The following is a 14,573-nucleotide window of genomic DNA, read 5'->3' on the forward strand; positions in this document are numbered from 1 at the left end:
TTGTTTTATTATTTTTTTAGTAGTCTTATAGTAGTCTTAGATTTTTCATTTTGATGAGCCTCGCTTTGAGGAATTCATGGAATAATCCATTTTCATGGAATAATGAATTAAGGAAGAAAGGATATGAGTCTACCGCTTACAAGAAAAGATCTCATGATAGTCAATATGGGCCCTCAACACCCATCAATGCATGGTGTTCTTCGACTGATCGTTACTCTCGATGGTGAGGATGTTATTGATTGTGAACCCATATTAGGGTATTTACACAGAGGAATGGAAAAAATCGCGGAAAACCGAACTATTATACAATACTTACCTTATGTAACAAGGTGGGATTATTTAGCTACTATGTTTACAGAAGCAATAACAGTAAATGCACCAGAATTCTTGGAGAATATTCAAATACCACAAAGAGCCAGCTATATTAGGGTAATTATGTTAGAATTAAGCCGGATAGCTTCTCACTTGCTATGGCTTGGACCTTTTATGGCGGATCTCGGCGCACAGACTCCTTTTTTCTATATTTTTAGAGAGAGAGAATTAATATATGATCTATTTGAAGCTGCTACAGGTATGCGAATGATGCACAATTACTTTCGCATCGGAGGAGTAGCCGCCGATCTACCTTATGGATGGATCGATAAATGTTTAGATTTCTGTGATTATTTTTTACGCGGAGTTGTTGAATATCAACAACTTATTACACAGAATCCAATTTTTTTAGAGCGAGTTGAAGGAGTAGGTTTTATTAGCGGAGAAGAAGCAGTAAATTGGGGCTTATCGGGACCGATGTTACGAGCTTCTGGAATACAATGGGATCTTCGTAAAGTAGATCCTTATGAGTCTTACAACCAATTTGATTGGAAAGTCCAATGGCAAAAAGAAGGGGATTCGTTAGCTCGCTATTTAGTACGAATTGGTGAAATGAGGGAATCCATCAAAATAATTCAACAAGCTGTAGAAAAAATTCCTGGAGGACCTTATGAAAATTTAGAAGTCCGACGCTTTAAGAAAGAAAATAATTCTGAATGGAATGATTTTGAGTATAAATTTCTTGGTAAAAAACCTTCGCCCAATTTTGAATTGTCAAGACAAGAGCTTTATGTAAGAGTAGAAGCCCCAAAAGGTGAATTAGGGATTTATCTAGTAGGAGATGATAGCCTTTTCCCCTGGAGATGGAAAATCCGTCCACCCGGGTTTATTAATTTGCAAATTCTTCCTCAGCTAGTTAAAAAAATGAAATTGGCTGATATCATGACGATATTAGGTAGTATAGATATCATTATGGGGGAAGTTGATCGTTGAAATGATAATAGATAGGGTAGAGGTAGAAACTATCAATTCTTTTTCGAAATTGGAATTATTAAAAGAAGTCTATGGACTGATATCGATTCTACCCATTTTGACCCTCCTTTTGGGAATAACAATAGAGGTACTCGTAATTGTGTGGTTAGAAAGAGAAATATCTGCGTCGATACAACAACGTATTGGTCCTGAATATGCTGGCCCCCTGGGCCTGCTTCAAGCTATAGCAGATGGGACTAAGCTACTTTTTAAAGAAGATATTCTGCCATCCCGAGGAGATATTTCTTTATTTAGCATTGGACCCTCTATAGCAGTCATATCAGTTTTATTAAGTTTTTTAGTTATCCCTTTGGGATATCATTTTGTTTTAGCCGATCTTAGTATTGGTGTTTTTTTATGGATTGCCATTTCAAGTATAGCTCCTATTGGTCTTCTTATGGCAGGATATAGCTCAAATAATAAATATTCTTTTTCAGGCGGTCTACGAGCTGCTGCTCAATCCATTAGTTATGAAATACCATTAACTTTTTGTGTGCTAGCAATATCTCTACGTGTGATTCGTTAAAATAGATCTTTTTCCTATAAAATCCATTAACTATTTATATTCCTTTTCTTATTTAGTATTTGGGTTGGTAAGTTAAACTAGATAGCTATATGAGTGAAACAAAACAGCTTATAAATTTGTAGTAAAAAGAAAAAATCTCATTTCCTACGTACAAGAAAAAAGTGGAAGTAAACATAAGCAGTGTAAACTCTTTATCCCAAGGTTGATATTTTTTAATTAGTCATCATATCTTGAAGCGGCCAAGAATAAAGGATTCACGATATGGAATTCCATTACTAGAATACTCCTAGTTATTACTATAACTTAATAATCCATAAGAAGAATCCACCAAAAGTTAGTGAAGGGTTAGGAACACTAAAGTACATAAAGGATTAGTAATGGAAAATCTAAAACATTAGAGATTTTTGCCCATAAAAGGAATCATAATAAGGACTTGCAATTTGTAGAAATTATCAAGTAGTACTTTCTTCGGATTCCGATCCAGAGTATGTTCCCATTCACTTGTTAAGGAAATGGCTATCAAGAACGAATTAACCCTTTATCCATTTTTTCTTTTTAAATACCCCCTCCCTGGGGAAAGAAGAATAGTAAAAAAGATATGGAGTGCACTAGAAAAAATTTTCATTATTTCCTTCCTCTATCCATATTCATGCAGAATTGCTCATGAACTAATACCCAACTCTTTCCATTTATTAATTGAATTCCTATAACAAGTAACAAGTGTTTTATTCCAAGATTAAGTTATTACTGAACAAAGAAAAATTTTCATTATATTATAAAGGATGAGATCAATTCGGAAGCGCTTTTTCTTATTCTAGCAGACGGAATTCCTTTGGTCTAATTTAGGACTTTCAAATCTATTTTATTTTATCTAATTCTATCTACGCCCCCGGGGCTAGGAACAAAACAGTCCTTTCCTTTTTCTGATCATAGAGAAGCCGTATGAAGCTAAGGTTTCATGTACGGTTTTGAAATAGCGGTGGGAACTGTGATGTTATCACCGACTATGATTATCTAACAGTTCAAGTACAGTTGATATAGTTGAAGCACAGTCAAAATACGGTTTTTTTGGATGGAATATTTGGCGTCAGCCTATAGGTTTTCTGGTTTTTTTAATTTCTTCTTTGGCAGAATGTGAAAGATTACCCTTTGATTTACCAGAAGCGGAGGAAGAATTAGTAGCAGGTTACCAAACTGAATATTCCGGTATCAAATATGGTTTATTTTATCTTGTTTCTTACCTAAATTTATTAGTTTCTTCTTTATTTGTAACAGTTCTCTACTTGGGCGGGTGGAATTTATCTATTCCCTATATATCCTTTTTTGATTTTTTCCAAATGAATAAAGCAGTTGGAATTTTGGAAATGACAATGGGTATATTTATTACATTAACTAAAGCTTATTTATTTCTCTTCATTTCTATCACAATAAGATGGACTTTACCGAGGATGAGAATGGATCAGTTATTAAATCTTGGATGGAAATTTCTTTTACCTATTTCCCTGGGCAATCTCTTATTAACAACCTCTTCTCAACTTGTTTCACTATAAATAAGATAATACAATAATAGTAAGAATATTTTCAACACAAAAGCTCTCTCAAACAAGAGAAAGAAACATATCTTTTTCATAGATATTTAGAATGAATATGTTCCCTATGGTAACTGGGTTCATGAGTTATGGTCAACAAACAATACGTGCTGACAAGGTACATAGGTCAAAGTTTCATAACTACCTTATCCCACACAAATCGTTTACCTATAACGATTCACTACCCTTATGAAAAATCAATTACACCAGAGCGTTTCCGAGGGCGAATCCACTTTGAATTTGATAAATGTATTGCTTGTGAAGTATGTGTTCGCGTATGTCCGATAGATTTACCCGTTGTGGATTGGAGATTTGAAAAGGATATTAAAAGAAAACAATTGCTTAATTATAGTATTGATTTCGGAGTTTGTATATTTTGTGGCAATTGTGTTGAGTACTGTCCAACAAGCTGTTTATCAATGACTGAAGAATATGAACTTTCTACCTATGATCGTCATGAATTGAATTACAATCAAATTGCTTTAAGTCGGTTACCAATCTCCATAATGGGAGATTACACAATTCAAACAATTAGGAATTCGTCTGAAAGTAAAATAAACAAAGAAAAATCTTCGAATTCAAGAACGATTACTGATTACTAAACTTTGATTTTGTCTTTCTGTTATAAAAATCTAATAATTCTTTATTAAACTTTAAAATTAAACTATAAAGAAAAACGAAAAACTACTGCTTATTGGAAATTATTTCTTATTTTAAATCAGACTAGATTTTCGTGATATAATATAATTTATAACTATAAGTTTATACACAAAAAAATACCCTAATCCTTTTTTCCTTCCTTGAATCCTTTAGTTTTAGTCAGTTCATGAAAAATTTTATACTATTAATTTCTTTTTATCCATAATGGATTTACCTGGACCAATACATGAGATTCTTATGCTATTTGGGGGATTTGTTCTTCTACTAGGGGGTCTAGGAGTAGTATTACTTACCAACCCCATTTATTCTGCCTTTTCGCTGGGATTAGTTCTTGTTTGTATATCCTTATTCTATTTTTTATTAAATTCCTACTTTGTAGCTGTCGCACAACTTCTTATTTATGTGGGAGCCATAAATGTCTTGATCATATTCGCTGTAATGTTCGTAAATGGCTCAGAATGGTCTAAAGATAAGAATTATTGGACTATTGGAGATGGGTTCACTTCACTCGTTTGTATAACTATTGTTTTTTCACTAATGACTACTATCCCAGATACGTCGTGGTATGGAATTCTTTGGACTACAAGATCAAACCAAATAGTAGAACAGGGTCTCATAAATAATGTTCAACAAATTGGAATTCATTTAGCAACCGATTTTTATCTTCCGTTTGAACTCATTTCCATAATTCTTCTAGTTTCTTTAATAGGTGCAATTACTATGGCTCGGCAATAAGAAAACTTAGAAAAAGTACAAATTATAAGAATTGCAAATCTAAAATAAATAACTAAAGAATCACAATTTTGATTTAGTAAAATCCATCTACTGCCAACAAATACCTCCTTTTTTTTTTTTTTTTTTTTCTTTTGTTGTGTAATTGTTCTATTGTAATTAATTGAATCGGTTCAATTCTTGCCCTCATATTGAAATGAATCGAGATTGATAAGGAGTTAGTTAATGATGTTTGAGCATGTACTTTTTTTGAGTGTCTATTTATTTTCGATTGGTATCTATGGATTGATCACAAGCCGAAACATGGTTAGAGCTCTAATATGTCTTGAACTTATACTGAATTCAATTAATCTAAATCTCGTAACATTTTCTGATCTATTTGATAGTCGCCAATTAAAAGGAGATATTTTCGCAATTTTTGTTATAGCCCTTGCAGCTGCTGAAGCCGCTATTGGACTATCCATTCTTTCTTCCATCCATCGTAATAGGAAATCCACTCGTATCAATCAATCTAATTTATTGAATAATTAGACTTTTGAATAATTAGACATAGAATCCTCTAAACAAAGGCGCACATATTAAAATAAATAGAAATCAATACTATTTTCTTAGTATTATTTGAGAATATCCATTTTTTTTAGTAGATTATTGCATAGTATTCTTTTTCACTTAAATGAATTTTTGTATTTGTAATTCATTGATATTGCAATTTGAATATTGCAATAATTTATATTGAAAAGACGATAGCCAATTTATTGGCTAATTCGAATTCGTCTGTACAATTCGTAAAATTCTTTCTTATTTCTTATTTATTGTTGAAATCCAAAATTAAAGTCTCTTGGCTCTCTTCACGCTTTCTCACAAACAGATTAAAAAATAGATTTTTTTTTTTGAAGTTTGGATAAACCATTGCTTCGTCTGGTGTCTACAATACATATGACTCATTATAGTACTAATTTCATTTTTACCAGATCGAAAAATTTTATGTTGAAAAGAAAAATTTATAGATCCAATGTCACATTCCGTAAAAATTTACGATACATGTATAGGATGCACTCAATGTGTACGAGCTTGTCCAACAGATGTATTAGAAATGATACCCTGGGATGGATGTAAAGCCAAGCAAATTGCTTCCGCGCCGAGAACCGAAGATTGTGTGGGTTGTAAGAGATGTGAATCTGCCTGCCCGACAGATTTTTTAAGTGTCCGCGTTTATTTAGGGCCTGAAACAACACGTAGCATGGCTCTATCTTATTGATACGTTACAAAAAACTTCACTCGAATCGTCTGATTCCTCTTTACCGAAGAAGCCTGTGCTCGAAATAATCGAGCACGGGCTTTTCTGGTCAAAACGTATCTTGTCTTTATCACTTTATCATGAGTTATTTTCCTTGGTTAACAATACTTGTTGTTTTGCCGATATTTGCAGGTTCATTAATTTTCTTTTTACCTCATAAGGGAAACAAAGTCGTTAGGTGGTATACTATATCTATTTGTTTATTAGAATTCCTTCTAATGACTTATGCGTTCTGTTATCATTTCCAACTGGAGGATCCCTTAATCCAATTAAAGGAGGATTATAAATGGATAGATGTCTTCGATTTCCACTGGAGATTGGGAATCGATGGACTTTCATTAGGATCTATTTTATTGACAGGATTTATCACTACTTTAGCTACTTTAGCAGCTTGGCCAATTACACGGAATTCGCGATTATTCTATTTCCTGATGCTCGCAATGTATAGTGGTCAAATAGGATTATTTTCTTCGCGAGACCTTTTACTTTTTTTTATCATGTGGGAGTTAGAATTAATTCCTGTTTACTTACTTTTATCCATGTGGGGGGGGAAGAGGCGTCTATATTCAGCTACAAAGTTTATTTTGTATACTGCAGGCGGTTCCATTTTTTTCTTAATCGGAGTTCTGGGTATGGGCTTATATGGTTCCAACGAACCAGGATTAGATTTGGAAAGATTAATTAATCAATCATACCCTGCAACCTTGGAAATACTTTTATATTTTGGCTTCCTTATTGCTTATGCTGTCAAATTGCCGATTATACCCCTACATACGTGGTTACCAGATACCCATGGGGAAGCACATTATAGTACATGTATGCTTTTAGCGGGAATATTATTAAAGATGGGAGCATATGGATTGATTCGGATCAACATGGAATTGTTACCTCATGCTCATTATCTATTTTCGCCCTGGTTAGTAATAATAGGAGCGATCCAAATAATCTATGCAGCTTCAACTTCTCTTGGTCAACGAAATTTCAAAAAAAGAATAGCTTATTCCTCTGTATCTCACATGGGTTTCATAATTATAGGAATTGGTTCCATAACCAACATTGGACTCAATGGAGCTATTTTACAAATATTATCCCATGGATTTATTGGTGCTACACTTTTTTTCTTGGCAGGAACCGCTTCTGATAGAATGCGTCTTGTTTATCTCGAAGAACTGGGGGGAATATCTATCCCAATGCCTAAAATTTTTACCATGTTTAGTAGCTTTTCAATGGCTTCTCTTGCCTTACCAGGAATGAGTGGTTTTGTCGCAGAATTAGTAGTATTTTTTGGACTAATTACTAGTCCAAAATTTCTGTTAATGCCAAAAACACTAATTACTTTTGTAATGGCAATTGGAATGATATTAACTCCTATTTATTTATTATCTATGTTACGCCAGATGTTCTATGGATACAAGCTATTTAATGTTCCAAACGCAAATTTTGTGGATTCTGGACCACGAGAACTCTTTATTTTAATCTGTATCTTTTTACCAGTAATAGGAATTGGTATTTATCCAGATTTTGTTCTCTCCCTATCCGTTGACAGGGTAGAGGCTCTCTTATCCAATTATTATCCTAAATAGGTTTGCTTTTTTTTACTCGTCTGCTCTATTAATGCAGAAATAAGTAAAAAAGTATATAATGCAGAAATAAGTAAAAAAGTATAATTAGATCTATCTCGAATTTTTGAGAACCCTTTGATAAGGCGTTCAAGGGGTTCTCAAATAAAACATAAAAGTAAAAACCTTCATTTCATGAAGGTTTTATTTTATGTAATCATTTAGGTGTTAATGTAAACGAACCATAACTATGTAAGCCTATTCCTAATAGATTTATACCAAAATAACAAATCCAAATTATAAGAAATCCTATCAAAGCTATAAGTGCAGAATTCGTACCCTTCCAATTTGGATTTGTTCTACTATGTAAATAAATTGCGAATATGGTCCAAGTAATAAATGCCCAAGTTTCCTTAGGATCCCAATTCCAATAGGATCCCCAGGCCTCATTAGCCCATACTGCTCCACAAAGAATACCTACGGTTAAAAGGGTAAATCCTAGGCTAATGACACGATAACTCCAAGAATCCAAACGCTCCGTTAATTGATATTTGTAATAATTTGGAAATGAAGGGACAGAGGTTCTTTTTAAAGCACTTCTTTTTGCATAAAAATATTTAATATCACTAAAGAAAAATGTTTTATTTAAAACATTTTTTTTCTTTTTAGAAAAGAAATGGAAATTATTTCGAAATCTAATGATTAGAATAGCGGCAGATAATAAGGATCCGCACAAAAGAGTTGCATAGCTTAATAACATCATACTGACATGCATCATTAACCACTGAGATTGTAGAGCAGGTACTAGTATCGTGGATTGATGCATTTCAGTTAAAAGACCCGATGTGGCAAAGCCTTGCGTTAAAATAGTACTTGGCGTAGTTATTGTGCTTAAATCATTTTTAGAGTTCTGTATTTTAGGAATGGTATGAAGAATATACAGGGCCCATGAAAGGAAGATCAATGACTCATATAAATTACTTAATGGAAAATGTCCCGAGGAAGCCCAACGAGAAACTAAGAATCCTGTTATAGAGAAAAAAGTAACTATCATTCCTTTTTCTGACGAATCGCGTAATCCTCCAAGTTCACGAACTAATAAGGTTATAAAATGAATCGTAATCACAATTGAAATCGTTGAGAAAGAGATATGAGTTAGTATATGTTCTAAAGTTGCAAATAGCATAAGGGGAAGGTCCCATTACAAAATTGTAAATTTCGAATTGATTTCTAATCTATTGTATTCTTTTTCAAGAATGCCGCCACTCGGATTCGAACCGAGATGCTTGAGCACTGCTTCCTAAGAGCAGCGTGTCTACCAATTTCACCATGGCGGCTAACTTCAAATAATAGGTAACTTAAAAGAATAATAGCTATTATCTTGGGAATCGTCGATATTGGGAAAGTCCATAAAATTTAGGAACATTAGAGTTTTCATTAAAATAGACTTCGTTTGGTAGTATCGTTTCCATTTTTTTTTTTTACAATAAACTCTTGCTTTGCCCAATAGAAACACAAACACTGCTTGAAAGAGTTGGAACTTCTTTTTTCTAACTTGCAATTATAGAACTAATTTTTTCTAATTAATTTCCCCTTTACATTTTGAAAATTCTTTCAATACAATGAAAAAAATCCAAAAGGGTTTCTATTTAATGATGAAATTAAAATAAAATGGATAAATAGAAAAGGCTTTTTGGATTTTTTAAAAATTTCTAGAATGAAAGTCTTTATGCTCTTATTAATAAGATTTACTAACCTTATGATTTTGGAGAAGATAGGTGGAAGTTGTAAGTCCTATTGTAAGAATACTCCACTTTTCATAATTTTCCTAATAGAATATGAGGATTCTATTAGGAAAATTATGAAAAGTTCATTGATAGGAAAAGAATACTTAGCACACAGTATACCAAACAAAACTTTTTTTTTCTTGTATATATAAGATAAGAGGGGTTTTTTGTTCTAAGAATATTGTACCGAGTAATTCGACACATAAAAGTACATTCAAAGAAGAATCCAAATTATTAAATAATTGGAATTCTTTTTTGATAAGTCAATTCATATTATTCCAAAATCTTATTATTTGTTTGTTGCCCAGAAAAACCCTTTGGTTTTGGATGCTCATTACCGCTCGAAAATGATCTTGATTTTACTAAAGAATAAGATTGTACTATGGAAAAATAAGTCTTTTTCTTCCAAATATTTTTACGAATACGCTTTTTTGACATTGAAGTACGTTTTTTTGGAACTGCCATTCAAAAAGGAAATTACTTTTTTCTAGTTGTATGTGAAAGACATCTATTGCTGCAAATCAATCCTTCTTTCTTCTTTTTATTAGTATTTATACTTAGATACTGAAAGATACTTAAATTTTGAATTATTTTTTACTTCATTTTGTCTAATGCGGATAAGACAACAAGAATTTTTTAACATTTTTTCTTTATATATTTTATACTTTTTTTTTAATAATATAGAATATATAGAAGGGTTTCTCATTTAAATCTATTTATATCTATTTATATATCAAGTATACTCCATATATAGATATATGGTATGGAAGCCTATCCCCCATATAAGATAAGACGGGGGGATAAAAAGAAGGGAAAATGAAAATAGTTAATTAAGTTCAGAATGGTATTCCATAAAGGAAAGGAATTCCAATCAAAACAAAAAATACTGAGTCTCTTAAACAAGACATTCTAAAACTTAGGTAATTTATAGTCATTAGAATTTTAGTTCTATATGAAGTAAGGACTATTCGATAATTTCTTATAAACATAGGTTTTCATTGGAATTCACTCAATCAGTTAATTATGGAACAAGAGAGCTGTTTCATCTTTGTTTTAAAGAAATATAAAAATGAATTATGAATAGAAAGTAAAATGATTCCACTTTTTTTTTTTTATTTTTATAAATATCTTTATTTAGTTAATAAAATAACTTCGTTACCTAGTTATTTTATTAACTTTTTTAATTTAACCAACTAAACCCATTCTTAATTTTTAATTATTTCAATGAGATAAATTTTGGAAAAATTAAGAATTTCAGTATTTTTTCTTATTCTTTTTATTTATTCTTTCAGAAAGAGATAAGAATTGGTTTGGTGAATCGGAAACAATTTTATAGAAAAATTGAAGTAAAAATTGAAGTAAAAATTGCAATTTCTTTTCTTATGGAACATACATATCAATATGCATGGGTAATCCCTCTTCTCCCACTTCCAGTTATTATGTCAATGGGATTTGGCCTTATTCTTATTCCGACAGCAACAAAAAATCTTCGTCGCATATGGGCTTTTCCTAGTGTTTTACTCTTAAGTATAGCTATGGTATTCTCAGTTCAACTGTCTATTCAACAAATAAATGGAAGTTCGATCTATCAATATCTATGGTCTTGGACCGTCAATAATGATTTTTCTTTAGAATTTGGATACTTGATTGACCCACTTACTTCTATTATGTTAATACTAATTACTACTGTAGGAATCCTGGTTCTTATTTATAGTGATGGTTATATGTCTCACGATGAAGGATATTTGAGATTTTTTGTTTATATAAGTTTTTTCAATACTTCCATGTTGGGATTGGTTACTAGCTCCAATTTGATACAAATTTATTTTTTTTGGGAACTCGTGGGAATGTGTTCTTATTTATTGATAGGCTTTTGGTTTACACGACCAATCGCAGCGAGTGCTTGTCAAAAAGCTTTTGTAACTAATCGTGTAGGGGATTTTGGTCTATTATTAGGAATTTTAGGTTTTTTTTGGATAACAGGTAGTTTAGAGTTTAGGGATTTGTTCAAAATAGCTAATAACTGGATTCCTAATAATGGAATTAACTCTTTACTTACTACTTTGTGTGCTTTTTTATTATTCCTTGGTGCAGTTGCGAAATCCGCACAATTCCCTCTTCACGTATGGTTACCCGATGCTATGGAAGGGCCCACTCCTATTTCGGCTCTTATACACGCAGCAACTATGGTTGCTGCGGGAATTTTTCTTCTAGCTCGACTTCTTCCTCTTTTCATATCTTTACCTTTGATAATGAGTTTTATTTCTTTAGTAGGTACAATAACACTATTCTTAGGAGCTACTTTAGCTCTTGCTCAGAGAGATATTAAAAGAAGCTTAGCCTATTCTACAATGTCTCAATTGGGTTATATGATGTTAGCTCTAGGTATAGGTTCTTATCAAGCTGCTTTATTCCATTTGATCACTCATGCTTATTCAAAAGCTTTATTGTTCTTGGGATCCGGATCCGTTATTCATTCAATGGAACCTCTTGTTGGATATTCACCAGATAAAAGTCAAAATATGGTTCTTATGGGCGGTTTAAGAAAATACATTCCAATCACAAGAACTACTTTTTTATGGGGTACACTTTCTCTTTGTGGTATTCCACCTCTTGCTTGCTTCTGGTCCAAAGATGAAATCCTTAGTAATAGTTGGTTGTATTCGCCCTTTTTTGGAATAATAGCCTCCTTTACTGCAGGATTAACTGCCTTTTATATGTTTCGGATATATTTACTTACATTTGATGGGTATTTGCGTGTTCATTTTCAAAATTACAGTAGCACTAAAGAGAGTTCCTTGTATTCAATATCCTTATGGGGAAAAAGGATACCCAAAGGAGTGAATAGGGATTTCGTTTTATCAACAACGAAGAGTGGAGTTTCTTTTTTTTCACAAAATATACCAAAAATTCAAGGTAATACAAGAAATAGGATAGGATCCTTTACTACGTCTTTTGGGGCTAAAAAAACTTTTGCCTATCCGCATGAAACGGGAAATACTATGTTATTTCCTCTTCTTATATTACTACTTTTCACTTTGTTCATTGGATTCATAGGAATCTCTTTTGATAATGGAGGAATTGGTAATGGAATAGCAGAGTTAACCATATTATCAAAGTGGTTAACTCCCTCAATAAACTTTACCCAGGAAAGTTCTAATTCTTTTGTAAATTCATATGAATTTATTACTAATGCAATTTCTTCTGTAAGTCTAGCTATCTTTGGTTTATTCATAGCATATATCTTCTATGGATCCGCTTATTCTTTTTTTCAGAATTTGGATTTAATAAACTCTTTTTACAAAGGAAATCCTAAAAAAGAATTTTTAGATCAAGTAAAAAAAAATATATACAGTTGGTCATATAATCGTGGTTATATAGATATTTTCTATACTAGGGTCTTTACCCTCGGTATAAGAGGGTTAACCGAACTCACGGAGTTTTTTGATAAGGGTGTTATTGATGGAATTACCAATGGAGTGGGTCTTGCTAGTTTTTGTATAGGAGAGGAAATTAAATATGTAGGGGGAGGTCGAATCTCGTCTTATTTATTCTTTTTTTTATGTTATGTATCTGTGTTTTTATTCTTTTTTCTTTCTTAAGTTAAGGAATTTACAACAAGTCTCTTGCAAAAATAACTATCCTATCCCCTTTCTACAATCTCTCTATATCCTTGTTACATAAGGTAAGTATTGTATAATAGTTCGGTTTTCCGCGATTTTTTCCATTCCTCTGTGTAAATACCCTAATATGGGTTCACAATCAATAACATCCTCACCATCGAGAGTAACGATCAGTCGAAGAACACCATGCATTGATGGGTGTTGAGGGCCCATATTGACTATCATGAGATCTTTTCTTGTAAGCGGTAGACTCATATCCTTTCTTCCTTAATTCATTATTCCATGAAAATGGATTATTCCATGAATTCCTCAAAGCGAGGCTCATCAAAATGAAAAATCTAAGACTACTATAAGACTACTAAAAAAATAATAAAACAAGAAAAAAATTTGAACGATTAAATTACTGCTCCCGAATATTCAACTGACCGATTAATTTCTTATAACGTACTCTATTTTTCTTTGCCAAATAAGCCAGCAAACGTCGACGTTTTCCCAAAAGTCTTCGTAGACCTCTTTCCGATGAAAAATCTTTTTTGTGTAATTCCAAATGTGAAGCAAGTCTCCGTATCTTATTGGTGAAACTGAATACTTGAAATTCAACAGAACCCCTGTTTTCTTCTTTTTCTTCTTTAACCATAAATCCAAAAATTTTTCTACCTCCTTTCTTTTTCATGTATTTTTCTGATCAGGAAAAATACAAAATTATGTCAGTTATTTTGAAGTTATTCTAATCTCGTACACACACAAATTTGCAATTATTCATCTACTACTGGAATTTGGATTTATTTTATCGATGCAAATTGGATTTGGATAGAAGGGTACATTCTTTCTAATATTTTAGATAGAAGAAATGTTTCTTCTATCTAAAATATTAGAAAGAATTTTGCTGATTTATTTATTGCTATATGCAATTTATGGAATTGATACACCATTTAATTGATATCATTTAGCAAAATGAAACACAGCATATGCATCCATCTTTTGGCTCGAGAATTTCACGGGATAGAGATATGGTATAAGAAATAGACTATTAAGTAACTCTAAATGAATTGTGGATACATCTGTATCCTTAACATACTGAAACGATTGTCATTATTCGTATCAAACCAATAGCGATTCATACAAGCTAAATCTTCTAATCAATGGTGGGCCAATAATGAATTTTTTTGCATATGTATTAAGACGCTTGGCCTGATTTCGAAATTGTCCAGAGTTTTATATGTTGTTTTCATTGCAAAATGATGGGTCTCCTTCCATAACTTTCCAATTACGAGTACGAGAATTGAAAGACATGAAAATTCTCAATTCTCTACGGCGTCTAGTAGATAGAAACAAGAAAATCAGAAGAATCTTTCTCTCTATTCACTATCATTCCGCGTCTTCGACTTCTATTAGTTTCTTTTCTTCTTTAATGCAATAGCTATAGTTTGATATAAGAATCCATTTCTCAAAGTAA

The sequence above is a fragment of the Triticum urartu genome, unplaced genomic scaffold, assembly GCF_056163025.1.
Source record: "Triticum urartu cultivar PI428250 unplaced genomic scaffold, HENAU_Tu73 scaffold526, whole genome shotgun sequence".
NCBI classification, from domain to species: domain Eukaryota; kingdom Viridiplantae; phylum Streptophyta; class Magnoliopsida; order Poales; family Poaceae; genus Triticum; species Triticum urartu.